General features: G+C 45.7%; 1 protein-coding gene across 20 annotated transcripts in view; it reads right to left on the bottom strand.

Moving 5' to 3' along the window:
* The window catches only part of LOC146352607 (uncharacterized), a 131,548-nt gene extending 108,182 nt beyond the window's left edge, over positions 1-23,366 (bottom strand). For 19 of the 20 annotated variants that reach the window (XR_014787793.1, XR_014787797.1, XR_014787779.1 and 16 more), the window contains exon 1: positions 22,715-23,111. The gene's annotated coding sequence lies outside the window, so the exon portion shown is untranslated. Of the gene's footprint in view, positions 1-22,714; positions 23,112-23,347 lie in introns of those variants that run through there. The other variant, XR_014787790.1, reaches the window with a different exon arrangement.
* Between the last annotated feature and the right edge of the window lie 3,704 nt (positions 23,367-27,070).

The raw sequence follows: 27,070 nt of genomic DNA, 5'->3' as shown, positions 1-27,070 counted from the left end.
ACAGCTCTTATGCTCTTATGAAATATAAACATTATGTTAGAACTCACAGGGAAAAACAAATTCCTTCTTTCTCTCTCTCTCTCTGTCCTGCCTTCCTTTTTTTGTGAGACTCCCCTTTATAAAAGGCTGCTAGCTTCCTCCTCCTATTTTCTGGAGTTGGGAGGAGCTAGAAACTGCACATCCTCCCTGAGGGGAGGTGTGCATTTGTTCCTGTAACCCTGAAGTATAGCCCTTTAAGTATAGAAGGGTGTAGTACTTTGAGCTTCACGTACTCAGTGAGACTTTGTTCATTTGTTTGTTTGGAGGGCTTTGTGGTTTGTTCTTCAACTTACACTAGCTGCTGTGAGATAAGGCTTAGCTGGGAAGAAATATCTCAGTATGACATCCAGAACAGCTTGACTCAGGGCTTTTCCTTCTCCTTCCATATCCTACCTTTTTCTGCCAATCCTTTAAGGAACAAAATGAAAAGGTGTCGCTATAACTTCACTGTAGAAGATATGGATAGGAACTGGACACTGAATGCAAGGAAACTTACCTGATTATTGCTGATATCAGAAGAAGAGGAGTGATTAAATATTGAGATGTTTGATATTTTTTCAGGTAAAATGGTATTTCTGTATCCTGTTTTTCTTACAAGAGCCCTGACATCAACGTCTTATGTTTATGGATAACAAACATGTGTACGTTTGCTTTAATTGCCTTCCTGTTAGATCCCTTTAGCTTGAATAGTGTGGGAAAATTAGAGAAGCTTACATTGCAGGTACAGTGCGGACTTCCCTCTATGATACCCTCCTCCAATCAGATGTGTTGGTTTTCAACTTCCTTCATTCCCATGCAGCATGGCTACGGCTGCCTGGAATTGATGGGAATAGAATAGATGGGAATCATCATCAGAGGCCCTTCTCCGTGAGCCCCTGCCAAAGGAAGTGAGGCGGGTGGCTACTAGGAGGAGGGCTTTTTCTGTTGTGGCACCCCGGCTCTGGAATGAGCTCCCTAGTGAGGTTCGCCTGGCACCTACATTGTACTCCTTTCGGCGCCAGGTGAAGACCTTTTTATTTTCCCAGGCATTTTAGCTTTCTAAATTTTTATCTTTGCTGTTTTAAATCTGTATTTTAAACTCCTGTACTGCTGCTAGGTTTTATTGTGGTTGTATTGTTGTATTGTGGTTTTAATGTTCTATATATTTTAAATTGTTTTATTGTGTGTTGTTTGGTTTTAGTTTTTGTGAACCGCCCAGAGAGCTTCGGCTATTGGGCGGTATAGAAATGAAATAAATAAATAAATAAATAAAAATAAATAGAAGTCCAACACATCCGGAGGGCACCAGGTATGGAAGCGGTGCCGGTGCGCGACTTCCCTTTTCACATGAATCCCTGGAGACATGTTGAGAGGAAGCATGATTCATGGCTCATCTCTATCTTTGCCTCTGTGTCACATGTAAAGACCACTTAAGAAAAGACTCTAGTTTAGATGAACATTTTCTTCAGCTCTATTCAAGCTGTTCTTGTATAATTTAAACAGTGTGCTTCTGCATTCCAAGTAGCCCCTGTCACTACAATATCCACTCAAGTTGGATATGTACAAGCTCGCTTTGCAATTTCACTGTGCTGGTCATTCTTTTTCCTCTCTCTCTCTCTCTCTCTCTCTCTCTCATTCTTTCCTGAATGTACCTTGCCTTTGTCCTGCAGCACTGAAAAGATTAGCACAAGTTCCTTATTTAAAAAGAATGAAATCCTTTCCAGAGGGAAGAACTGAGACCAACTCCATTTGGGATCTATCACTCTTAACCATTGCACACACGCCATATGTGAACACAATAAATATCCATTGGTCATGGGAGTACAGCTAGTCACTGAAAGAAGCTGAATGAAAACCATATGAAAAGAGAAGCTTATTCATAATGGACCTCATCTATAACTACATGCAAATCCCACATAAGTAGCTTGATAAGAGTTCCAAAGGTAAAATTCGTAGGAGGAAGAAATGAATAGCTTACACTGTAGGGGTCTGCTTAGTCTATACCTTTAGTAAGCATGCAGTACAACAACCTATAAAGCAGCAGCTAAGAACATAAGAACTTAAGAAGACAAGTGGTTCTGGATCAGAACACTGATGTAGTGGAGCCAGGGCTCACAGGGTTGAAGTTCAAGGACTCTTTGATGAGCAGGGACAGTTGATGCCATCTGTCCCCCCCCCCCCCTTGGAATGCCCTGTTCCCTCTGAGCTTAGCTGCCATCTTCACAGTAGCTGGGGAGAATTAATTTTACCAGCAACAATATATTGTTGTGAGCTATCCCGGATGTAATGCAAAGTATTTTGGGGTGGTTTGGTCTTGAGTGGGCAATTAAGACCAATTAGCTTTACCAAAGACCTACAAAAGACATATATAATATATATACACACAGAGAAAGAGAGAGAGATGAATCAACACATCTGCCTGCATTTTTTTTACTCTTCTTGGCGATGTAGCTATGGGGGCTGTCATGACGAGCACCTATACTTCAAAATTTACCACTACACCACTGAGACCAAAGGGTCTGTTTCTAACAGTAGCCAGCCAGATGTTTCTTCAAAGCTCACACACTGGGCATGGAGGCCAGAGGCCTTCCCCACCCTAGTGTTTGTCCCCTGGCAACTGATACTCAAAGATACATTGCCTCTGAACATGGAGGTTCTATTTAGCTACCATGCTGAAAAATGGTAGATAAGTACAGGACAAAGAGAGATGCCATAAGATTTGGTAGAATTTAATTCAGAATTCAAAGTTCAGAATTTAATTTAGTAGCAGTAGCTCTTACTAAGCCAATATTTTTAAACTCTTCAATGGCAATTAATGATTGATTCTGACGCCCACTTAAAAACAAAACAAACAACTATGTAAATCCCAGTTTCTTTAATACTAAATCCTCTGTTGGGGGAAAGGCTACTTGTTTGTTGAAATCAGAACAGCAGGCACCAAGGGCTAAAGATAAAGCAGCAAAGAAACATAATTAGGAAGAAGGAGCAGAGCAAGCAAATTAAAAGCTTTGTGTACGAGAGGAGACAAGAATGCCTTCAAAGCCCTTCTTGGAATTTAACAGTTTGCTCACTGAAGCAGGAACAGGAAGGAGAAGCTGAATGCAGAAATGATTGGATCCCCCCCCCCGCTTCCCCCGCCACACACAAACTGATAGTTTTGTTCTTCTGGAGAGAGGGACGGCACAAAGCCATCTGTGTAAAGATAAGGAGTTGTATCCAATGTCAGTTTAACTCAAGTCCCATTCATTTCAGTGGATCTTCTCAAAGTAGGCCTAACACCAGATACAACCCATACTTTCCAAGGTCTATGTCAGTACTTGGCTAGTGTTTGTTGCGGGGGGGGGGGGGGACTGAGTTGAATGGATAGTAAATATAGAGGAATTACCTTTAAAATCTGAATGCAGATTTTCATTCACCTGAATGCACCTAAGAAGTGAGGGATCTGAGACTGAGGTCTTCACCGCTGCATACTCTGGGAAAAGTCCCATATAGTAGGTACAGAGAAGCTAGAGATGAGCTACTGAGTCAGGATGTCTCTTCAAAGGGTACTCTTCCACCACCACCACCCCAAAATCAGAAACCTGCTTTCCTCAAAGAGAGCTCACTGGAACAAGCTGAGTTATTAGCTGCTTTACCTAGTAGCATATTGGAGTTTTTCTGCACAAATATTCAAGGGGTACCCACATTGAATTGTCTAATTGTTCGTAACCAATGCAACCCGTGTATGTTTACCCAGAAATAAATCCCACTCTCTTCAGTGGGACTTATTACTCTCTATTAACTGTGTTTAGGATTATAGCCTAACAGCACAAACATATCCATGTCTACTCAGAAGTAACTGCCATTCAGTTTCCATGTGGCTTACTTCCAGGTAAGAAGCTATAGGTCTTCATTTCTTTTAAGAGACTGTGGAATAATTTCCTGCCTCCATTCCGCCCCTGCCCCATGATACGTAAAGATGTGTTAGAAAAAAAGGAGACTCCATAACCATTGGCGTCTCAAGTTACGTAAGAGCCCGAGTGGCGGGAAAATATAGGCGGAGCAAAAAGGGAATCATACTGACGCACTCATGACTAACGGCTTGGTAAGCTGATAGTGACTGTTTATTGGATATTAACTTAGTGAGCCGATGTACTAACTGTTTCATTGGTTACTGGTGAGAACAATAGAAGCGATATGATATAAAAGGCTTTTGCGCACGTGTCTCGGGGTCCAGACTGCTCTGCACCCGTTTTGCAAAACGTTCAATAAAATAGTGTTGGATCCACTGCTGCCTGCCTGGCATTCTTTTCTTCTAAACCGAAAGCAAGGACTTTTTATCTAACAATTTGGTGTCGTGACTCGGATCCTGCTTCGGGGCGCGTCCCCTTCGCGCTGAGCCGAGGGGCCGCGGAGGAGAAGTGGCCACAGGCGGTTGTTTTATACTGCCTTCTCCTCACGACGGTGGCGGCAGAAGCGCCTGGGGACCAACGCCAGAGGAAGAGGGAGACGTGATCACTCCTTTTAGGCACCGGCAGTGGATCAATAAAGCAGCTGGACGCAGCTGCGGGCGGGACAGAAGAGGCTTTTGGGGTAAGTGAAACAGCTTACATTAGGGGATAAACGCGGGACGGTGGTGTGTTTGTGACTGTGTGAGACGCCTACGGGCGAAGCGAGTGAGGAGCCCCGATCTGCATTTCCTTACCCCGGAGACGGGCTAGGTCAGAGGAGGGCGAAGCGCAAGAATTGCTGACTGAAATTCCCACCGTCATGGGCGAGTCCCAATCTAAGTCTGCGAAGAAGTCCCATACGCCCTTGGAGTGTTGTTTGCGCAATTGGTCACATTTTAAGCAGGATTATGGAACTAAGATGACAAAGGATCGTCTTGTCTTTTTTTGCACCCGGGAATGGCCAATATTAGAACCCAAATGGCCACCCGAGGGGTCTTTTGACCCAACCTTGGTATCTGATGTGCGAACAATAGTAGCACAGAGGGGAAGTTGGGACCAGTTCCCTTATATTGATTCGTGGGCAACTTGTGTGCCCCTTGGCGGCAGGCCTGCTCCGTGGGTTGTTAAATGCATGTCCCTTGCCCTTCCCATGGTGGTCAAAAGGAAACCACCAAAAGAAGGACCACCCAGGGTCGTGGCCACGGCACCGGAAGACCTACTGCTTCCTCCTCCCTACGGGACAGCCGTCGCAGGGCGCTCGTTGCAACCACCACCCTCTCCTGAGGGGCCCGCCCAGCGGTTAGATGCCCCCGAGAAGGACCCCTCTCATGAAATAGTACCGGAGGACCCCACCCCTCTAGTTGAACGCCAGGACACTCTCCAAGATCGTCTATATTCCCTAGAGGAAAGATTGGAGGTCCTACAGAGAGAGGCAAAAGGGGGACCTAACTACAACCTGCGAAAGGACCCCCAACCACCGGTGAAGTTCACCTTCCCCATCAGAGAAGTCCCCGACCCTACCGCCCAACATCCTCAAGGGACGATGTTTGTTTATGTCCCATTCACAACATCTGATTTGTATAATTGGAAACAATTTAACCCCTCCTTTGAAGAGGATCCCGGGCCACTCCTGTCTCTGATGGAGAATGTGAGGCTTACTCACAACCCCACATGGGACGATACACAAATGCTATTGAACACCTGTTTTCTCAGCCAAAAGCCAACCATCCTTGCGGGGGCACGAGCCAAGTATAGGGAGGAAAATCCCCAAGCAACTGAGGAGGAGACGGTGGAGGTTCTGCCCACAGGGCGACCCAATTGGGGGGTGGCCACAGCGGCACATAGACGCTTACATGCTGACTATTTTCGACTCATTTTAGCAGGCATGAAGCAAGCCGCGAGAAGGGCCCCCAATTTGCAAAAAGTCCTGACTCTAAAGCAAGACAAAAACGAACCTCCTGCTGTGTTCCTCCAAAGGCTGAGGGAAGCCTTCGCTAAATATACTGACATTGACTTGAATGATCCAAATAATTTAAGGATCCTCACGACTCAGTTCGTGGGAAATAGCTGCCAGGACATCAGAAAGAAGTTGCAAAAAGTTGAAGGAGGGTTGGCAGCTGACTTAGGAGTTTTAGTTGAAGTAGCTCAAAAGGTTTATGAGAGGCGAGAAGAAGAAGAAGGAAAAGAAAAAGACAAGAGGCAGGCCAAGCTCCTTGCTGCGGTTCTTAAACCTGACAAGGAGGGAGCTAGGAAGGGGAGGAAAGGGGGAAGGAAAGGATCTCCCCTGGGGAAAGATCAATGTGCCTTTTGTAAGAAAATGGGGCACTGGAAGCGTGACTGTGAGGCTTTGAAGCAGAAAGAGAGAGGGGAAAATACGGGAGAAGCGCAGAGAGTTCTGTATGAACAGGAAAGAGATTAGGACAGACCGGGGCCCGGCCCCCTCTTAGCCGTCTCTGAGGCAAGACGGGACCCCATGGTCAAAATAAAGGTTGGGGGCCACTCCTACAAAGCCCTTGTGGACACAGGGGCCGCCCTGTCCATCCTCCCCCTCAGTGAGCCCCCAACGGGAGGTGGGGGGTTCACCACCATAATGGGGGTCGAGGGAAGGGCAACTCAAGTGCCCCTCTCTCGTCCCCTGTTCACCAAGGTGGGGAAAACACACCTAGAACATGCATTTGTCTGTACCCCCTCCTGTCCGGTGGCATTGCTAGGGAGGGACTTATTGACTAAACTCCAAATTGAGATTGCTTTTACTCCTGACGGAAGGATGGAGATACGGCTCCCTAAACAGCAGAGTAGTAACTACCAAATGGCCCTTTTGAAGGTTGCAGAAGAATCCATCCCAGAGGCCACCGAGGACTGGAGCTTAATAGAAAACAGAGTCAACCCTCTAGCTTGGGCCGGGATTGGAGGGGCCTCTCGTGCCAAGTCGGCAGCACCATACAAAATTCCCCTCAAGGAGGGAGCAAGGCCTGTTCATGTGAAACAGTATCCCCTTTCCCGCCAAGGAAAGGAGGGCCTACAACCAGTAATAACAAAGCTCCGAGAAGAAGGCCGGCTCATTGAGATAATGTCTCCCTATAACACGCCCATCATCGCTGTGCCAAAAAGGGGAGGGGGGGGCAAGGGCTACCGCTTAGTGCAAGACCTCCGGCTCATTAATCAGCAGATCGAGGCCCCCCATCCTGTGGTCCCCAACCCACACACCCTCCTTGTAGGAATTCCGGAAGAGCACGCCTGGTTCACTGTCATAGACCTAAAAGACGCCTTTTTCAGCATCCCCCTCCACCCTGATTCAAGGCCTTTGTTCGCCTTTGAATGGGAAAGCCCAGGGGGGGGGGTCAAAAGTTCAATTAGCATGGACAGTCATCCCTCAGGGGCTGAATCTCTCACCGGTGGTCTTTGGCCAGCAGCTCCAAAAGGATCTCGAACCCTGGGTCCAGCAGCACTCAGAGGTGCATCTCCTCCAGTACTGTGACGACCTCCTGATTTCAGCCAAGGCCAAGAATGCGTGCCTGAGTGGGACGGTTTCCCTCCTCAACTATCTAGTGGGGGGGGGTATAAAGTGTCAAAAGAAAAAGTACAGTTGGCCCAACCAACTGTAAAATTCCTAGGCTACCACATAACTAAGGGGACTCGGAGCCTAGGGCAAGAAAGAGTTGAAGTCATCCGTGACACTCCTGTCCCTAAGTCCCCCCGCGAATTGAGGGCCTACCTGGGGTTGACCGGATTCTGCCGACTATGGATAGCAAACTATGGGGAGACAGCGCGGCCGCTGTATGAGGCGCTGCAGAAAGATAGACTGGAGAAATGGAAATGGACTAAGGAAATGAATAAGTCTTTTCTCAGTCTTAAAGCTGCTCTTGTGTCACCACCTGCTCTAGCCATACCAAATCCCAGCCGGCCATTTAGACTTTATGTGCATGAAAATAAGGGCATAGCTTCGGGAGTGCTTTGCCAGCGAAAAGGGCCCTCTTGGAGACCAGTGGGATATTACTCCAAGGTCCTAGATGTCGTAGCGCGAGGATGGCCAAGTTGCCTGAGGGCAGTAGCGGCAACGGCTCTGGTTTGCGCTGAAGCGGAGAAATTGACAATGGGAGGACCCATTGAAATTTGGGTGCCGCATGGAGTGCCACAAATTTTGGGATCAGGAGGAGGAAGCAAATTTCTCAACCCAGCCCGGCATTCCCGATATGAAATAGGTTTACTAACAAACGAAAACCTCACTTTTAAGGCTTGCTCCAGCTTTAATATCGCCACACTGCTGCCAACATTACTGGGCACAAACGGATCAGGACTCCCAGATCATGACTGCCTTGAAGTATTAGACCTGGACACCAAAGGCCGACCGGACCTTGAGGATGAACCAATAGAGGGAGCCAGAGATCTGTTTGTAGATGGATCTAGCTATATGCTGGATGGAAGGCGCTACACAGGCGCGGCTGTCGTTACTCTAGAGGAGAGTGTGCGTGAGGAAAGGCTGCCTCCTCATTTCTCCGCCCAATCCGCTGAACTGGTAGCCCTGACAAGAGCCCTGCAAGCCAGCAAGGGAAAGCGAGTAAATATTTATACCGATAGCAAAAATGCCTTCGCCGTTGTGCATGCTCATGGGCAACTGTGGAAAGAGAGGGGATTCCTTACAGCAAACGGATCTCCAGTGGCTAATGGCGGCCTAATAGTGGATCTTCAGGATGCCCTCCAGCTACCCTCACAAGTAGCTGTTGTCCACGTCCGAGCCCATGGGAAAGAAAAAGAGGAAAAATGGAGACAGGGAAACCAGAAGGCAGATGAGGCCGCAAAAAGAGCAGCCAGAGAGGGAATCCAAGGAACATTCCTCATTCTACCCAAAAGAAAAGAGCGCCCCACATACTCCCCTGCTGAGTTACGGATGGCACAAGAACACGGAATAAGTCCCTGCGATGACGGATGGATCCAGATGACAGATGGAAGACTGCTTCTTCCACAGACCCTGCAGAGGGTTGTTCTAGAGCATGTTCACCATTCTCTTGGACACCCTGGAGCATCAGCCATGATCGACTATTGCAAGAGGCTGTTTGTCTCCCCTGGCTTAACTGTATGCGCCCACCGACTAGCCGCAACCTGTGAAGTTTGCCAGAAAACCAACCCTCCCAGGGCACCCCCTCCTCCAAAAGGAGGGCGACCATGGGCCTACTATCCTTTCCAGAGGGCGCAGATTGATTTTGCTGAGATGCCACCATGTAGGGGTTACAGGTATTTGCTTGTAATAGTATGTCAAATGACAGGGTGGGTAGAGGCGTTTCCATGTAGGAACTGCCAAGCTAAAACTGTTGTTGCTAAATTGTTACAGGAGGTGGTGCCCCGGTTCTCCCTGCCCGAAGTTATAGAGTCCGATCAGGGCTCACATTTCACCTCAGTTATTACAAGGGGGCTGGCACAAGCTCTGGGAGTAGAGTGGCATTTACATTGCCCCTGGAGGCCCCAGGCAAGTGGACAGGTTGAAAGAATCAATCGGAGCCTCAAGGAGACTTTAACCAAACTCCAACGAGGGGTGAAGCTCACTTGGGTTGAGGCTCTGCCAATAGCTTTAACGAAGCTTCGAAGGATGCCAAGAAAGGACATAAAATTGTCCCCCTTTGAACTGATGTTTGGGTTCCCGCCTCGGGTACACTGCGGAAGGAGGGAGGAAGTCAAGTGGGAGGTGGGTGATCAGATGCTAAGGGATCAGTTGACTTCTCTACAGTCTGTTCTTTCACAGCTACGAGCTTATTCCGTTCCGTTTCAGAGACTGCCGTTAGATGCACCTATCCATCCCTTCCAGACGGGAGACGAGGTGTTGCTGAAAAAGTGGAATAAAGAAGCTTTAAAGGAAGGGTGGGAGGGGCCTTATTTGGTGGGACCAACCAGCCACTCGTGTGTAAAGCTTGTGGGTTCTAGTAAATGGACACATTGCAGCCGGATAAAGCCATTTAAGCGACCCTCGCTTCCTTCTGTCACTTGGAAAGAACAGGAGGACACAGGCAACGGTCCTTTGCTCCCTGGCACCCCTCTGGAAGCTGCCAAGGACACAGGCGAAGAAGCCATCCAGGAGCCACAATCGCCTGTAATATACAAGTCACAACATCTGGGAAAAGCTCGGGTTCGAATTACAAAAAACTTGTAATATGAAGCAAGTATTGTGGGTGGTGTTGGTAATGTTGGTTAAAGAAATATTAACGTGGATGGTGATACCTCAAGGACTTGGGCTTGACAGCTTTAAGATAAAACCCCGAAATGTCACACCAACACCCCTCAGACCACTTCTGGTACAGATCCCTGAGAAAGAGAGGCGTCCCTGGAGAACCAGGTTAGGGATCCCAATAACAGAGGAAACTGATAATGTGTGGTTAGAGTGGATAAAGTATACAGCCAAGTCTTTAAATAAGTCTGACTGTTTTGTTTGTGCCACAGGGAGATCTGTGGCAAAGGTGCTGCCCTTTCCACTGGGATGGGACACTCCTTCCCTCCTCACCTGCGTGATCCGTTTGTTCCAACACCCTGATGCATGGGGAGAGGAGGAATGCCAAACCCTCAATAAATTATACCCCCCACTCAAATCAAAGGATCGTGTCAGACCTTCCACAGTCTTCCTGCAAAGAAGAAACCATACCGGATGCATACACCGAAACCTTGCAGACACAGAGGGGCGTATAGGGAACCTGACGAGTAAAGTAAGATGTGTTAATTCTACCCGCTTTAGGAATAATTCCCTTTCAATCCCACGAGCTGATCTCTGGTGGTATTGTGGTGGCCTAGAGTTGTATGAGGTATAGCCCTCCAGTTGGTCCGGAGCTTGTGGGTTAGTTCAGTTGGCAGTCCCCTTTTCAATTGCATACCATCCAGCAGAAAAGACTGGCCAACCCCGGCAGAAACGATCAGTAACCCCTTTTGATGATCAAATATATATTGACTCCATAGGAGTACCAAGGGGAGTGCCAGATGAGTTCAAAGGAAGAAATCAAATTTCTGCAGGATTTGAATCTACCCTGTTTTGGTGGGTGACCATTAACAAAAATGTAGATTGGATCAATTACGTTTATTATAATCAGCAGAGGTTTATAAACTATACTCGAGATGCTGTAAAAGGATTGGCTGAGCAGCTAGATGCCACCAGCCAAATGGCTTGGGAAAATCGGCATGTTCTTGATATGATGTTAGCAGAAAAAGGAGGGGTTTGTGTCATGCTAGGTGGACGGTGTTGCACCTTCATCCCTAACAACACTGCCCCAGATGGCACGGTAACAAGGGCTTTGCAGGGTCTCACCGCCTTGTCTGAAGAATTAGCCGAGAATTCAGGGATTAACAACCCCGTGACTGACTGGTTGGAGAGATGGTTTGGAAAATGGAAACACCTAGCAGCCTCAATCCTTATTTCGCTTGTAGTGATGATAGGAGTTTTAGTGTTATTTGGTTGTTGCATTATCCCCTGCGCTAGAGGCTTATCCCAGCGGTTAATTGAAACCGCTTTGTCAAAACAGATGCTCTTGCTTTATTGTGCTGATAAAGAAACTCCGTTTTAAATGCTTTAAGACGTGAATAAAGACTTAAAGGAGGGAATTGTTAGAAAAAAAGGAGACTCCATAACCATTGGCGTCTCAAGTTACGTAAGAGCCCGAGTGGCGGGAAAATATAGGCGGAGCAAAAAGGGAATCATACTGACGCACTCATGACTAACGGCTTGGTAAGCTGATAGTGACTGTTTATTGGATATTAACTTAGTGAGCCGATGTACTAACTGTTTCATTGGTTACTGGTGAGAACAATAGAAGCGATATGATATAAAAGGCTTTTGCACACGTGTCTTGGGGTCCAGACTGCTCTGCACCCGTTTTGCAAAACGTTCAATAAAATAGTGTTGGATCCACTGCTGCCTGCCTGGCATTCTTTTCTTCTAAACCGAAAGCAAGGACTTTTTATCTAACAGATGTGAGACATAGCAAGAAGGAAGCTTTGTAACAATCATCAGTTTTGGCCACAGTGCTTGGAATCCTTGCCAGTTTCAGCCACTCTAAGTACCTTGTTGCTGGGTGTTTGCCCCCAGTCCCTAACTCACAGGCTCCTGAGTACAGAAAGTAAATAAATAAAACACATCATATACTAAAAGCTCACATATGGGTATTGTCATGAGGGCAAGGCCGTGAGTTTTTGTAATTTAGATTCCTGTGGGGAGATGCTTCCAGCCTGAGCGATCCATATAAACACACATTTTGTGATTCTGCAAACAGATGAGCTCCTTTTGAATGGTTTACTAATAAGTTCTTAAGGTTCCTATGCTCACACAATAGGAACAGAAGGAGATTGAATATCTATGGTGCTATCTGATTTTTTAAATTTTATTTGAATTTAGATGGTTTCATCCCGCCCCCCACAACTAATCAATTCTATTCACTTCTGGCTATTTGGCAGTCTGTTCTTATACATTTTCATATATTATAATTTTTTAACATGGTCTAAAATTTAATAAAACGTGTTTCATTGTATTTATATGAATTCTCATTTTCATGTAAGTCTCCAATATAGCTGGACAACTGTCATCCACCTCCCCACCCCCAGCAATTGGCATTCTTCTTTCAAATCACTCCTCAAAACATACCTTTTTGCAAGGCCTTTAGCGTAACCAACCTGGTGCCCTCCAAAATACATTGGACTAAGTACCCAGCTTGCTGGGGGAAAGGCAGTTAGGACTGGAGAAGGCAATGGCAAACCACCCATTATACAGTTTGCCAGGAAAACGCTGAGGAAAAACGGCATCCCTCTAGGGGTCAGTAATGACTCGGTGCTTGCACAAGAGGAAGGAACCTTTCCTTTCCAAGCTCTATGTATACTGACGACAATTTTCCAAGCTCTATGTATACTGACGACAAGGGCTTTGACCCAAAGTTGCTCCTCTGTCCACAGAAGGGGGCCCAATTTCTAACAATTCCCACCTCCTCCTGCACTTTGGTTTGCATCTGAATCTGAACTGACCTAATTCACACTTCCCTAAGTAGTCCACGAACTGGAACATAATTACCCTTGGGTTTTCATATAGTTTTGCAGTGCAGCTCTCCGATTAAAAAATGCACACACAAATGAATACATTAGGGAAAATTGCATACAAAATATATGAATTAGGGCAAATTGCTTCCCAAAATGTGTATATTAGCAGCAAATATACATAAATGTGTATTTTTTTGTACTAGATAATAAATAAATAAATTGCAAGCTGATGTGGAAATGGGTTGGAATGAATTTGTGCTTGAAAAAAAATGCAACCATTACCCCAGAACATATTTACAAGGGGCACTGGCTATTGCAGAGGGAAGGGGAGGTAGAAAAGCCCCATTCTGTACATATGAACTCTGTTCCATTAGCAGAAGGAAAGTTAGGATCCAAGCCAGGTCATGAATGTAAGGCCGTGACAAACTCTTATAAAGTTATAGTATACGGTCACATTTTCAGAACTGTGTAGTTGTGCAAGTGTGAACTTTTGAATATGAATGGCAAAAATGTCCCAAGAATTGTGCTCCTACTTGAGTTCACCTTTGGGGTTGCAAACGGGACATGTTTGCATGATTCACAGATAGGATCAAAATACTCATACACTGCATGTTCGTCCACCTCTAGGCTGTATCCCCATACCCAAATCAGACCATTTATCCACCAACAATACTTCTCTCTTGTCTGAATTAAGTTTCAACCTGTTCTGTTCCATCCAGTCCTTCATAGCAGCCAGGACCATTGTCCAGGCTTTCCATTGTCTAGCATAAGAAGTAAATCAGAGACAGAGCTGGGTGTTAGCGGCATATTGATGGCTCCACAACCCAGTATGTCTTCCCCTAGTGAATGTCATGGGCCACAAGCCAAGGGGAGCAGAGTAGGCCCCCAGCACCACCTTCTGAAATGGGGGTGGTGCTGAAAAGCTACCTTTCCCCCCTGTCCCCAAAGAAGCCTAGCCTTTCCATCTTCTAGGCTACTTGCAATCTCTTTTGATCTCTCTCCCCACCCCACAATAATAAAGAGGCATGTTACATTGCCATTAGGGAAATCCATTTTAAATAACTCCAGGAGGTACGCTATTTTTTAAAATTAGATTTGATTTTATTAGTCAGGTTGCAAAGTGTCAAAACTGTACTTGAGTTGGCAGTAGCACTTCTTGAAGCTTATTAATATTGATAGGATCGCTCTATGCCTAACTGTAACATGACATTGTTAACCTTTTAAGATAGAAAAGGTTGTTGTTGTTTTTAATGAGACAACAGTCTGCTTTTTTTTTTTTCTTTTTAAGAAAAAAAGCAAAAACATTTCCTAATTTCTTCTTTACAGTTTTGGTCCCTGTATTCTTCCTCATGATTTTATGCACCTGCCCCCAAGGAATATATACAGTAAGTACCTGGTATCAACCAGTATGAGAAGATAACGTGTTAGAATACATAACTCTCAGAAACAATGCCGGGTGTCTTCTTCCTTCAAGTCTCAGGTAAACCTTTAGCTATTGTTCTGAAATGTTTTTGCTCTTGGCACTGAGAAGAAACCAAGAATGTAATGATTGTAGAAGTTTAAATGGGGTCAGAGAAAGTCTGCCTTTCTTGAAGCAAAGGAAAAAAGAATGCACTAATGCCCATGCTGTGGACATTAAAAAAAAAGAAAAGACAATATATGTGAATTATTGACAATTATTGACAATTAAAAAAAAAACACTTGACAATACAAGGCTGAGTAATGCAGCTAGTTTTATGCTGCAATTTATAGGGCTGGCCCTACCATAAGACAGAGTGAGGCGCTGGCGGCAGGCAACTGATTTGGTATGTTATGAAAGGGCAGCAAATTGCTAGTTGTTTATTTAATCCTTATTTTATTTTTCTGTTAGGCAGGGAGAAGTGGGACTTGTGGGATTTTCTGCCTCAGGTGCCAAAATAACTTGTCTGGCCTTTGGCACAATGCACCTTAACATGGGGTGGGGCAGGGAGAGGAATACTATTTGCTACTCTGCCTCCGGTAACAAAATGTCTTGAGCTGAGCCTGGCAATATACATAGTTATATTAAAATTTGTATGGATGTGGAGAGCAAGCCATACTTGAGGAATGTAATAGTTGCCTGTTGGGCAAAGGTAGACCTTCACAGGTATACCTTTGCTTCAGGGCCAGCATCAAGGGTAGGTATGGTTGGACACCTGCTGAGGACCCACACCCGGCAAGGTCCCACTGACAAGTTCACCCTGAACTTGGTCTTCTCCACCACTGGAACCTGCTTGTTCACCTGCCCCTCACTCTGTCTCAGACAATGGTGGTAGTGGGAAGAAGGAGCAGTGGATGCTCCAGCCAAATTGCTCACTGGCTTTCCACCTGCCAAGCAAGCAAGTGGTAGCAATGATGAGAAAGAGGATGAGGAGCATTAGCAGCTGGTGACAATGATGGTGACAAGGTAGATTCATGGAGGGAAGGGGCCCATTGAGAGTGCCTTGCCCAAGGGCCCTCCAAAACCTGCAGCTGGAACTGTTCAGCCTTACACTGTTGCAGGCCTACCCTGTAAGCATATTGCTTGCAGATTGTTGTGGCATTCAGGTGCACTACTGCAAGGCCCCTGGCCTGAACCAAGCTATTAGTAGTTTTAGAGGAGTTTAGATGATTCATAGTGCTCTCAGACTTTGGTTCAGAAGGCTGCTGTTTTCCCTAACAGGCCTCTTGATTTACCAGGAAGAGTCAAAGAGCGATGGGGCAGCCTCAAGCATATTCCATACTAAGGAGTGGAGTGTCTATCAAGATGGGCCTGGGAAGTGAAGCTTGTTTGCCTTAAAGCTGCAAGTGTCTGTGCTGGGAAAGAGTCTATGCTGGGAATGAACACTAGTTGGTGCTTGCTGCTGTCATACTGCCTCACTGCTAACATGTATGGTATAAAACCCATTTTACCCCATGGCTCTGGGCTCAGAGAAGCTGTCTGATCCAACCATTGGGTACACCTGTGTGCTGATTGTACTCAGTAAGGAATCTCCTTGTAAGTAAACCAGGATCTGATTTATCACTGTCTTGGCACCTCTAAATTAAGACTTCAAAGCCCATGGCCAGGGCAATACAACTACAAACAGTAAAACACTCCAACGTTTTGGCAGCCTGTTATTCGTATTGGTTTATCCATATGAGAATGGTGACATCTTAGTCAAGATAGCCAAAGGAAACCTCCAGGTTCAGAATCAGTATTCCATTTGCAGGGGATGACCACAGGGAAGGACACTGTTGCCTTCATGCCCTGCCTATGGGTTTCCCAGAAACATCTGGCTGGAACCTATTGGAAATATGGTGATGTACCAGATCACGCTTCCCTAACCCAAGTCCCCCCAGATGATTTGGACTATAAGTCCCATCACCCCTGATCATTGGCCATTCTGGCTGGGGCTGAGGGGAGCTGGAGACCAACTTCTGGTGGAACCCAGGTTGGGGAAGGCTGTACCAGATAGACCCTTGGTCTGATCCAGCAGGGTTCTTCCTATGTTACATTCACACACTCAGTAAGAGTGGTGATGTTACTTGAACAGGAATCTCCCATCTGGCACAGCAAACCTCTTTTGGAACACAGGAGAGTGTCATAATCAGGTCTTGATATGACAGGGGTTGCCAGCTTCTTTGAGAGGCTGCAGAAGCTGGAGAAGGGACTCAACAATTACAAATAAATAATAATCAATAATACATATTACATCACCATGGGGATGACACCTTGCGTTCTCTGAATCCTGTCCATAGTATCTAGTCCAGAGTACCATACAGACTGCCACGATGAAATATTGTCAGGAGTCATTAAGAGCATCTATGAGGGACATGGAGGCTCTGCATGCAATGGTGGCAACCAGCATTGTCTGCAGTGCTGTAGGGTAGCCAGGATTGCAGGGACGAACCTTTGGAGTAGCAGGAATGAGGACATCATCTGCCACCCCCCTCAGGCTTCCTTGTTCCCTGGGAGCATAACTGCCATCCTCAAGGTGACTGGGGGAACATGGATTTTCCCAGCAACAATATATAGTTGTGAACTATCCCTGCTGCAATGCAAACTATTTTCAGCAGGAGGCCTGGTCTTGAAAGGGCAATTAAGACCCATTAGCTTTACACAAGACCTGTTCTTGGTGGAGAATAGGGATGGGGGAGAATTTCTCCCCGAAACTTCGGGGGGCCGAGTGCCAACGTATTCGGCCCCCTGAAGTAGTTTCGGGGGAAAATTATCTGCCCCCCGCCCCCCCCCGGGATGGGACTTACCTTTCCCAAATGTCCCTCCCGGCGGCGGGTCCCGGCGGCGGTTCAGCAGGTCTTAGACAGGGGCAGAGGCGGCAGCCGGTCTTTTGACCGGCTGCCGCCGCCGCCATTCCAATAAAAGTAAAAAAAAAAACCGCCCCCGTGATAGGCTACGTGACGATTAACGTAGCCTATCACGGCTGACTTTGCAGATCTAGCCGTGATAGGCTACGTTAATCATCATGTAGCCTATCACGGGGGCATTTTTTTTTAAAACTTTTTATTTCGCGGCCGGGCGAGGCGAGGCGCCTCCTCCCCGGCCTGAATTTCGGCCGGGTGAGGTGGGAAGCCTCCCCCCCGGCCTGAATTTCGGCCGGGCGAGGAGGGAAGCCTCCCCCCCCCGGCCTGAACTTCGGGGGGAGCAGCGAAGCGCCTCCCCCCCACCACGAAGCAAGCTGCGAGACCAGGTAAGTGGCTTTCGTGCACCCCTAGTGGAGATGAAAACTGCTAGAACTGGTTTATTGATATGGATCAACGCAGCTGCTTGAAAACTCTCCCTGGGGACTCTCTTGATGAGCACTTGCACATCAACATTTACCATGGCTTCATAGACTAGATGCCACTCTAAACATTGCAGCAGACACATGAAGAACTCCCCATAGTGTGTGTGCCATGGATGAACCAGCATGTTCTCTCCAGATTTGAAAAAATACTGCATCTTTCTGATTGTCAAGCCATGAATTAAATAGTCCTGTTGTCATATAAAGAATGAGTACTACTAGCTGGTCAGTCTCTCGGTTGGCCTCAAGAGCTCAGTCTCAAGAGGACAGTGTATCTGACCATTCTAATGTGCTTCCTTCAGCAGGAAGCCTGACTGTGCTTCAGATTCTTCAAGGGCTTACAAGTAATGCAGAAGCCAACTGCAAAGGAAAGTGCATAAATAAACTCAAGGCGTTAAATTGGTTCTTGCTATTAATGCCACACAATCAAGCAGGCAAGGGGAAATGGAATACAAAGACTTTCACATTCAGGATATTGTTTCTAATCCAGGCACGACAGGTAGAGGCTCAACAGCATCACCTGATGACTACTTGGTACATTAAGCAAAATAGTCAAAGTCATCCAAATGTAATTTAGAGAACTGCTTCTGTATATTCTTCTTTAAATAGTTTTGGAGTTTCTTGTGCTGTCAGCGATGCAACTCAGAGGTCCTGTATTTAACCAAGAATACATTTTTAAACAAGCCTGCCATATTTGAAATGAAATGAAAATCAGTTAACACAACTACATTTAATATTTTATGCGGGGGTGGGGGAGTGGGAACTTTTCACTTTAACAAAAAGCCTGTAGTAAAATCTGTGTAACTATTTATCATTTTTACAGTATTCTAAAACTAGAGTCAGATTCAGAGGGTAGAAGGACAGCTTCATCCTAGACTTTCCCTTACTTTTCACATGCAAGCCCCATAAGTTCACATATGCCATTTTGGGTTGTGGCACCAGCCAAAGGTGGCAGGCAGCGGAGAAGAAGCAAAGGGGGAGAAGAACAAACCCAGACATGGAGCTGGTCCCCTAACCCTACCCAGGCCATTGCAGGGCCCATACTATTGTTTGAAGGAAATATACTTTTTCAGATACAAATTATAACTGAATAGTAAACTAGAAATTAAAATAAGGCTGCAATCCTAAACCTGTTTATTTAAAGTTAGCTCCATCAAAATCCATAGGACTTACTCATGAGACCATTCATTCATTCATTCATTGCATTATGAATGGTGGTTCACAGCATAATAAAACATAATATCAATAACATTCAAGAATTTAAAACAGTTTTAAAACAAAAACAATTAACAATATAACTACCAGGACCTGATAAAAAAAAAACAACTAAAATGCCTCGGCATATGCTGTCAAATGCCTGGGAGTAGAGCCTTAACCTGGCACCACAAAGAAGTTTCATGCCAGATGAACCTCACTGGACCACCAGATGGGCCACCACCAGGAAGGCCCTCTCCCTTGTTGCCATCCTCTGAACCTCCCTCAGAGGAGTCACCCGGGGTGGGGTGGGGGCTCAGATGTTGATTTGTACTGTATGGGTAGGTTCATAACAGGAAGAGCGCTCCATCAGGTATTGCAGTCCTGAGCCATGTAAGGCTTTATAGGTCAAGATGGGCACCTCAAACGGGGCTTGGAAACATACAGGCAGCCAGCGCAAGTGGGCTAGAATTGGTGTTATATGCTCAGGCCTTCTGCTCCCTAGTATCAATCTGGCCACCGCATTTTGCTGCACAAAGCTGCAGCTTCCAACTTGTCTCCAAGGTCAGCCCCACATAGAGCACATTGCAGGAATCTAACCTGGAGGTTACCAGAGCATAGACTACTGAAGCCAGGTTATCCCTGTACAGATAGGGGCATAACAGGGCCACCAGCTGAAGCTGGTGGATGGCACTCTGTGCCATGGAGGCCATCTGAGCCTCAAGTAACAATGATAACACCAGGAGATTGTTCTCATGGATGATTCGCTGCGAAGTGGGAGTGTTTGGAGGTCATTGGCGGCTGATGACGTCCTGTCAAAACGGAAGCCATCCCAGGCTTTGCAGTGGAAAATCCGTATTTTCTGAGAGTACTTATACTCTGTTTTTGTTTTGTTTTTTTTAATTTGGGTTCTCTGCACTTCTTGTGCTGTGTGCTCCTATTCTCTGCACCTGCTTTGGCATGATAGCCCTGCTCAGGAGCATGTCAAGGGATGTTTCCCCTGTCTGTATTTCCCCAAGGTTTCTGCCATTTCTCAGCTGCGAACTCTGGAGTTCCAGTATTTATTTCTCCTTGCTTTACTTTGCTAGTCATTGCAGTTGCTTTTTATCTTCTTCACTACATCAGCCACCCTGCATACCTAGGTGACCCCTGTTTAGGACCCTCCAATTTATTTATTTTTTAATAAACCAATTGTGCATTTGGCTGGGCTCAGCCGGCATTAAACACTAACTAGTGCTGTCTTTAGCAGCGGGAACCTGTGACTAGATGGGCCCGGCTACAAGGAAAGCAAACCAGAGCAACACCACCACCCCTTCTGTGCATGTTTACTTGGAAGTAAGAAATAAATCTCGCTCCCCTGCAGTGAATCTTTAACAGATCTCAATGCATACAGAGCCACGATAAATCGTTAAAGCGTTTAAAGGGTTAAAGGCTAACTTTAGTAACTCGCCCTAAAACGCTCTTTCACTTCTTCATGAAATCGCTATCTCCATGCTGTGCTTCTTTGACATTTTGTAGTTTCTCTGTTATTATGTAAAGTCGTAGTAGTGATCATTCCAGATCACGGGAGCTTCTCATCTCATTGAGCAGTAGGAGGAAGGGGGTAGAAGGGGGGTTGGAAGCAATAATTCCCTGGCAGAGTGCTGCAGTGGGGAGGAATGGGGTGAAATTGAGAGGCTGGGCTGCTTTCATGGGAAGCCTTTTGCCTTCTCAAGGCAAAAGTGCACACTTTGGGGGAAAGGTGGGGGGAGATAATATAGTAGCAGAAGGAAGCCTTCAGAATTGGTTGCTCTCCATTCATAATAATGTAGTAGCAGGGGGCAACCTGGAGGATGGGGGCAAACAAGCCTCTCTCATTGCTTGAGCTGCCCCTGCCAACCTGATAACGTTCAGTTCTACTCCCCCCACGCCACCCCACCCCACCCAGAGGTATGCTCCTTTCAAGCACTGGGTGACCCCTGAAAACTGGATTTTAATGGTGCTGTACACTCGGCTTTTCTTGCTTCATGTGTCCCTGATGGACCAAAGCTGATTCCATGAAAATCCGGGTAACACTCCAACACACTTTTCATTCCGTTCTCATGAAGATCCCCCCCCCCCAGGAGAACTCCCAAGCTATGAACCGGCTCCTTCAGGGGAGTGCAGCCTTATCCAGAACAGGATGAATATCCTCTATCTGGTAAGAAGAACCACCCACCAACAGCATCTCAGTCTTGTCTGGATTGAATTTCAGTTTAATATGTTTTATGTAACATATCCTGTTATTTCTCTTTCAGAAATCTAATAAATGGGGAAGAGCTCTCCACCTCCAGAAATGCACGTTTCCCCCTGTGTTTCCTCCCCCTGTTTTTTTTTTTCTGGCACCACCACTGGCACCATCCCAATACCCCACAACTTCTCCTTGAAAAGTCATCTGCTCATTTTAAAATCTCACAGTGCCCTCTGTCCAGCATCCATTTGGTATTTGGGGCATGCTAATAAGCTCTAAGTCTTGGTAGAGTTCTGTTATAGGTTTTCCAAAAATATAGCCTGGAGTGAATTGAATCCATTTATTTATTTAACCTTTCTCACAGATGTAGAAAGCCAAATACTGTCTTCAGTATGGCATGTTTCAATAGAGAAATATTTTTCTGGCCTACCTATGATTCATAACCAAGGGGAGACACCATCGTCTTAAAACACTGCAGACCAATATGCACTGAGATTGAATATAGAGGGGGACAGACACTCATTTGTCCTTGACTGGTAAACTTATTGATTGACAGACCACAAATTCTGTCCTGAAACATCCTTATATTTATTCTCATCAAACTCAAAATCTATAGCGGGAATAAATTATGGAAATGGGTCAAATTTGCAGTCAGTGTGGCCAGTACTGAGTGAGATGGGCCAATGACCTGTCTCGTTATAAGATAGCTTCCTATAGCATCCCACCTTTAATTTTAAGCTCCCATCTTTTGCGCGCACATACTGTGATATTAAAACATGGCAACTTATATGAGATAGAGTGGAAGAAGTGAGCAACAAAGTAAGTAGAAGTGCAATGATAATTTTGTCTGGGATAGCAGACCACAGGGCAGGGCTTGGCAAGGTGGAACCAGGATGTTGTTTTGCAAAGAATAGGTTGAAGTTAGGATTTGTGGCCAGATGGGAAAATACCATGTATCTAGTGCCTCGGGTATGTGAATGGAAGACATTCCCATCTACGGATGCTTGTGGAATTCAGTCTTTGCAAATTCCTGTACGAAATGGCCTGATCCACAACTCTCAGATGAATGTGTAGATTGGAATTTAAGCTATCTCTGGAATTCTGCATTTCTCTGAACGTTGTGACGCAGTTCTTGGCAGTTAGATCATACTGAAAGTATGCATTTAACAATGTAGTTTGAAAGAAAAATACACATTCAAATGCACATTAAAATAGTATTTTGAGATGTTTTTTTAAGGCACAAATTTTAAAAGGTACAAAGGATTAAGGTACAATTATGGAACAGAATTGAATTATGGTAAAAACCATGTGAAAGTAACAGACTTGAGTCAGTTTGCCCAACTGTTTTGCTATCATACCTACATCACTTGACTGATAATGTTCTTTGCAAACTCTGTCATGGCCCTTGGCTGCTTTGGTACAGACAGGGAAGTAGAAGTGGGCAAATTCCTCTGGGCTCTGTTTGGACTGGGCTCAGTAATTACAAGCAAAAGTGTCAAAAAATAGAGGGGGATTCCCCATCCAAGGGTTATAATTTTTTGGTCATAATTGTTGGGGATCCCATAAACCCACAACCACCGCCTTACCTCACTGGTGTAGCTGCTGAACTCCTGACACTGTTGCACCTCTGGTAGGGCTCTCTCCACTCCCTTCCTCTCTTCTTTCTCTGCAGGCCCTGGAGGAGCAACAACGGCAAGGTAGGTGGCTGGGGAGAAAGGAAGGAGGAATCCAAGCTGGAGAAGACCTCAGGGCCTGTAATGTTCACCCTTCTATTGAAGGTGAGTATTACAAGCCACCAGAGTTCACTTTCTGAACCTGGAATCTATGAACTTCAGTAGCATCTCTCTAAGTAAGCGCCTCAGTACATCCACTCCTGATTCATCTCAGTGACTACTGTGTAATAGTACTTAGCCTCGGACTCAGTGCCTGGGGAAGATCCTCACTTGAACAATTAAAGGAGGATGAGCTGTGTGTTTGGTAGAGGCCTTACTATAGGACAAAGAAGATAGATATAGAGCAGGGAAAATAATTTGCTCTCTGTTCACAAGTCTGGTTACTCTAGTCAATGCCTCTAGATCCTAAAAAGATGTTTACTCCCCTCCATTTGCAGTTAACATCGAGTTTACTCAGTATATTGGTTCTGGCACTTTTGCTACCACTTGTAATCCTCCTGTACCGTTCCGCTTATTTTTCACTGTGCCTTGTAATGTTGCCATTACCTTTCTCAATTTTAGATCTACTAATATAACACTTGGGTTCATTTTTATGGTTTGTTTTCCTGGAAATAATCCAACCCCTTCAAACACAGTCTGGTGGTATGCTGTAAACATGTCAGCATTCACTTTACAATATTGACACTGCATTTATGCTTGTTACTATTGGCAAACCCAGAATTGTTCCTCCGTCAAATGCCACAATGGGTAACTAAATATCCTCTTCTGTCTCATACAAAACACAGTTCAGTTTACATTTCCCAGGTCTTTGTATTTATTTTGAAATGAATGAGGGCTCTGTCCTTATCTGCCATCCTCACTGTGGTCGATATTCCTCTCTTTCTTTGAAGCTTCATAGGCTGACAGTCTTCTAATAGTTTATTTCTAAGGAAAGAGTCACTTCATTTTGTAGTGATATTTGACAAATAATTCCTTTTGTTGTCATTGCAAAGCTACCAATGGAAAATGTGAACTTACTACTAGAGGGTGATGCACATGAAAAAAGAAAAAAAAAGAAAGAAAATACAGTTTGCAAATGCTTTCATGATGGTACCCAAGAAAACCAGTTTCTCTTAGGTCCTTCTACATGTCATGAAAGCGTCAATACACTTTTTCATTCCAGTAGAAAAGGCAGAACAATTCCCCAAAGCCAAACAAATAGTCATGACTTTTATCTTGGTGGAAGTGCATTTTGTTATTCTAGAATAGGCTCAGGCCTGCTCTATGTTCAGCAAATGAGTCACCAGCTCATAGTGGGCTAATCCATCCAGAAAATGCACTTAGTTTAGGCTAGGGATGTCAGAGGATTCCGCCACGGATCTCAGTGAGGCCGAATGCCAGTGCATTCAGCCCCCCGAAATCCATGGCAGAACGAAGCCCCCCACCACCCCGCAAAAGGTGCGCAAAACAGAGCACTTACCTGGTGCTGTTCGCACTGCTTTGCGAATGGCGGCCGCATCTGCGGCCGCCATTCGCTTCCCCATTTTTGCCGTGATAGGCTACATACATACTTATGTAGCCTATCACGGCTAATGCAGGGACGTCATTTGCGTCCCTGCAGAGGCTGTGATAGGCTACGTAAATATTTACGTAGCCTATCACGGCAAAAAAAGGGAACGCAAATGGCAGCGGCTATGGCAGCTGCCATTTGCGTTCCTGTTTTTTTGCCGTGATAGACTACGTAAATATTTACGTAGCCTATCACGGTAAAAAAACAGGAACGCAAATGGCGGCCGCCGTAGCCGCCGCCATTTGTGTCCGCAGGCTCCGCATGCCTGCAAATGCACCTGGCCGGCGGCTCCGCAGAGTTGCCGCCCAGTGGAGCTGGCTGGGTTAGGATTGCGGACACAAATGGTGAGTGCCTCCTCCCCACCGCAAATCACCCCTTCGAAAAGGTAAGTGACTTTCGCACATCCCTAGTTTAGGCTCCACATTTATAGAAAAGGAAAGAAAGCTGCCTCTAAGAACAAAGATATTCAAATTCCACCACAAACACAGCTAGGGCCTGAGAAGGTGCTCTTCTGCTCCTCCCAAATTAATATTCAGGCTTCTTCCTAAGATAGGGCTATCCTAAACTTTGTCCCCCTTCTAAGAAAATAAGGAGAGCCATGATGGATCAGACCAAAGGCCCATCTAGTCCACCAGCATTCTATTTCAAAGTGGCCAGCAGATGTCTATAGAAAGCTCAAAAGCAGGACATGGGTGTAATAGCAGCCTCCTGCTTGTGTTCCCCAGTAACTAGTATTCAGAAGCATATTGCCTCTGATACTGGGGGTAATCTGTACAATGGACTAGGAGCCATTGATAGCCTTATTCTTCATGCTCTAAGCCAGGGGTGCACAAATCCTGTGCTGTATGTGCCGCCTGCCTTAATTCCAACCCCCATGGGTGCTGAACACCCCCCCACACACACACACACAGACACAGTCAATTTCCTGGCAGCAGCTCTTCCTACCTCCTCATGTGTCCTTCTCCCAATGTCAGACCAGCAGCAGCTCCCAGAGGCCTCCTCAAAAGTCGATGGTGCTGGTTGGGAAGCCACTGCCCAACCCAGAAGTCAGCAGACAGAGCTGCAGAGGCATGGAGAAAATGAGGGATCAGGGTCAGCTGCAGTCATCCTGGGACAGCCAGAGACAGAAGGGAGAGCAAGATAGAAAGGAAAAGAAGTGTCTGAGAATGTTAAGAGAACAAAAGAAAAAAAGACACTTTTGTAACGGAGTGGCGGTGCTTTATCACATATACAAACAAAACAACAGCATCAACACAGGTCCCAACTGCCTTTAATAACCTATGGTTGCAGTAACATTTAACCTAAAGAATACTTTCTCTGGAGGTAAAATAATAGACAAATAAATAATGCCATACCTATTGTTGTTATAGTTTTAAAGAGAGTATAAAGTCAGTCGAACTGTGTAATAAACTTAAGAAGACAAAAGCATGCTTACACATATATTTGTATGGAGAATATCGGCTGATTGAATTATGTACTATGCTGTATGCTGAAATGGAAAATTAATTTTAAAAAATTTAAAAAAAGAAAGGAAAGGTGGCAAGACCAAATGAAAGAGAGAGAGAGAGAGATCACTGAAGGCAAGGACGGTGCGGTGAAGACCAAAGCAAAGACAGAAAGGAGAAGGAAAGCCAGACAAAGGGAGAGATGAGAGAAAGAAAGGGGAGGCAGCTGATGGGAAGAAGCATGATGCAGGTGAAGAGAAGGCTCTCCGCTCTCTCCTCCAGCGATTCTGATTCAGACTGCTCTTTCCCCACAACTGCTAGCAGCACAGAAAGAGGAATCTGCACTAGTATCACTGGGGAGGGTCCATGTATGTGAGCGAGTATGTGTGTGAATGTGTCTGTGCATGCACACACACCTGCAGTTCTCAGGGGCAAAACGGTTGTGCACCACTGCTCTAAGCCCTGGTGCCCTTCTAGAGCCAGGCAGAATGGGGCAGTGGTGGGAGCATTTTGTGTAGATATACACAAGGGAAAGGTGCCCTGAGGAAGGGGCGTGATATCTGTGGTGGCAGCATTACCTCTTATTAGGCCTCTGCATAGTGAGGCTAAGGCTGAATCTACACACAGCAATTATACCATTATCACACCGTTATCATAACTGTTGGTACACGTGACACCAATGGGCACCAATAGTTATGATAACGGTGTGATAACGGTATAACTGCTATGTGTAGGTTCAGCCTTAAGTCTTCTTCATGCCTGTTCTAAGTGCTGCTAATAGTAAGTGACATTCTACTAGGGAGTAAAGTCAATCCATTTTTAGCATAATGTACAGACAGATGGCAATGATCCCTAGGTAAAATTCCACAAAAACGTACTGTGTTCACAAACCCTCTTTAAGATACAGCACATGGCAATCAGACTGCTTGTTATACTTGGTAACATATGTGCCCAGATGGATTCAGGCTAGCAGTAGGAACAGCAATGTAATTTTCGTCACTTTCGTGCTTCCCTCCCCTTTGATCAGGGCATTCAAGTTCACAATCCAAAGTCGGGGACTTCATGGACATAGGATGCACAGTCCCCTGGCTTCAGAAGTTGTAAAACACATTACAACAGAAGGGTTGGCTGCTGCTTGCCTTTATGTGCATGAGGCATGACTGGACTGGCTGGCACACTCTGTGGAATGGCTTGGCCTTGAAGCAGCCTGAAAACCCTGCTAGAACATTCAGTCTTAAATCTGCAGAGGTTAAGTAGCTTTAGGGATGCTTGAGC

This window comes from Heloderma suspectum, chromosome 2 (assembly GCF_057233095.1).
Source record: "Heloderma suspectum isolate Gila_16-S chromosome 2, 16-S_ref, whole genome shotgun sequence".
Taxonomy (NCBI): domain Eukaryota; kingdom Metazoa; phylum Chordata; class Lepidosauria; order Squamata; family Helodermatidae; genus Heloderma; species Heloderma suspectum.
Note: the sequence above shows the minus strand (reverse complement) of the source record. Positions and strands in the feature narration are given on the sequence as shown.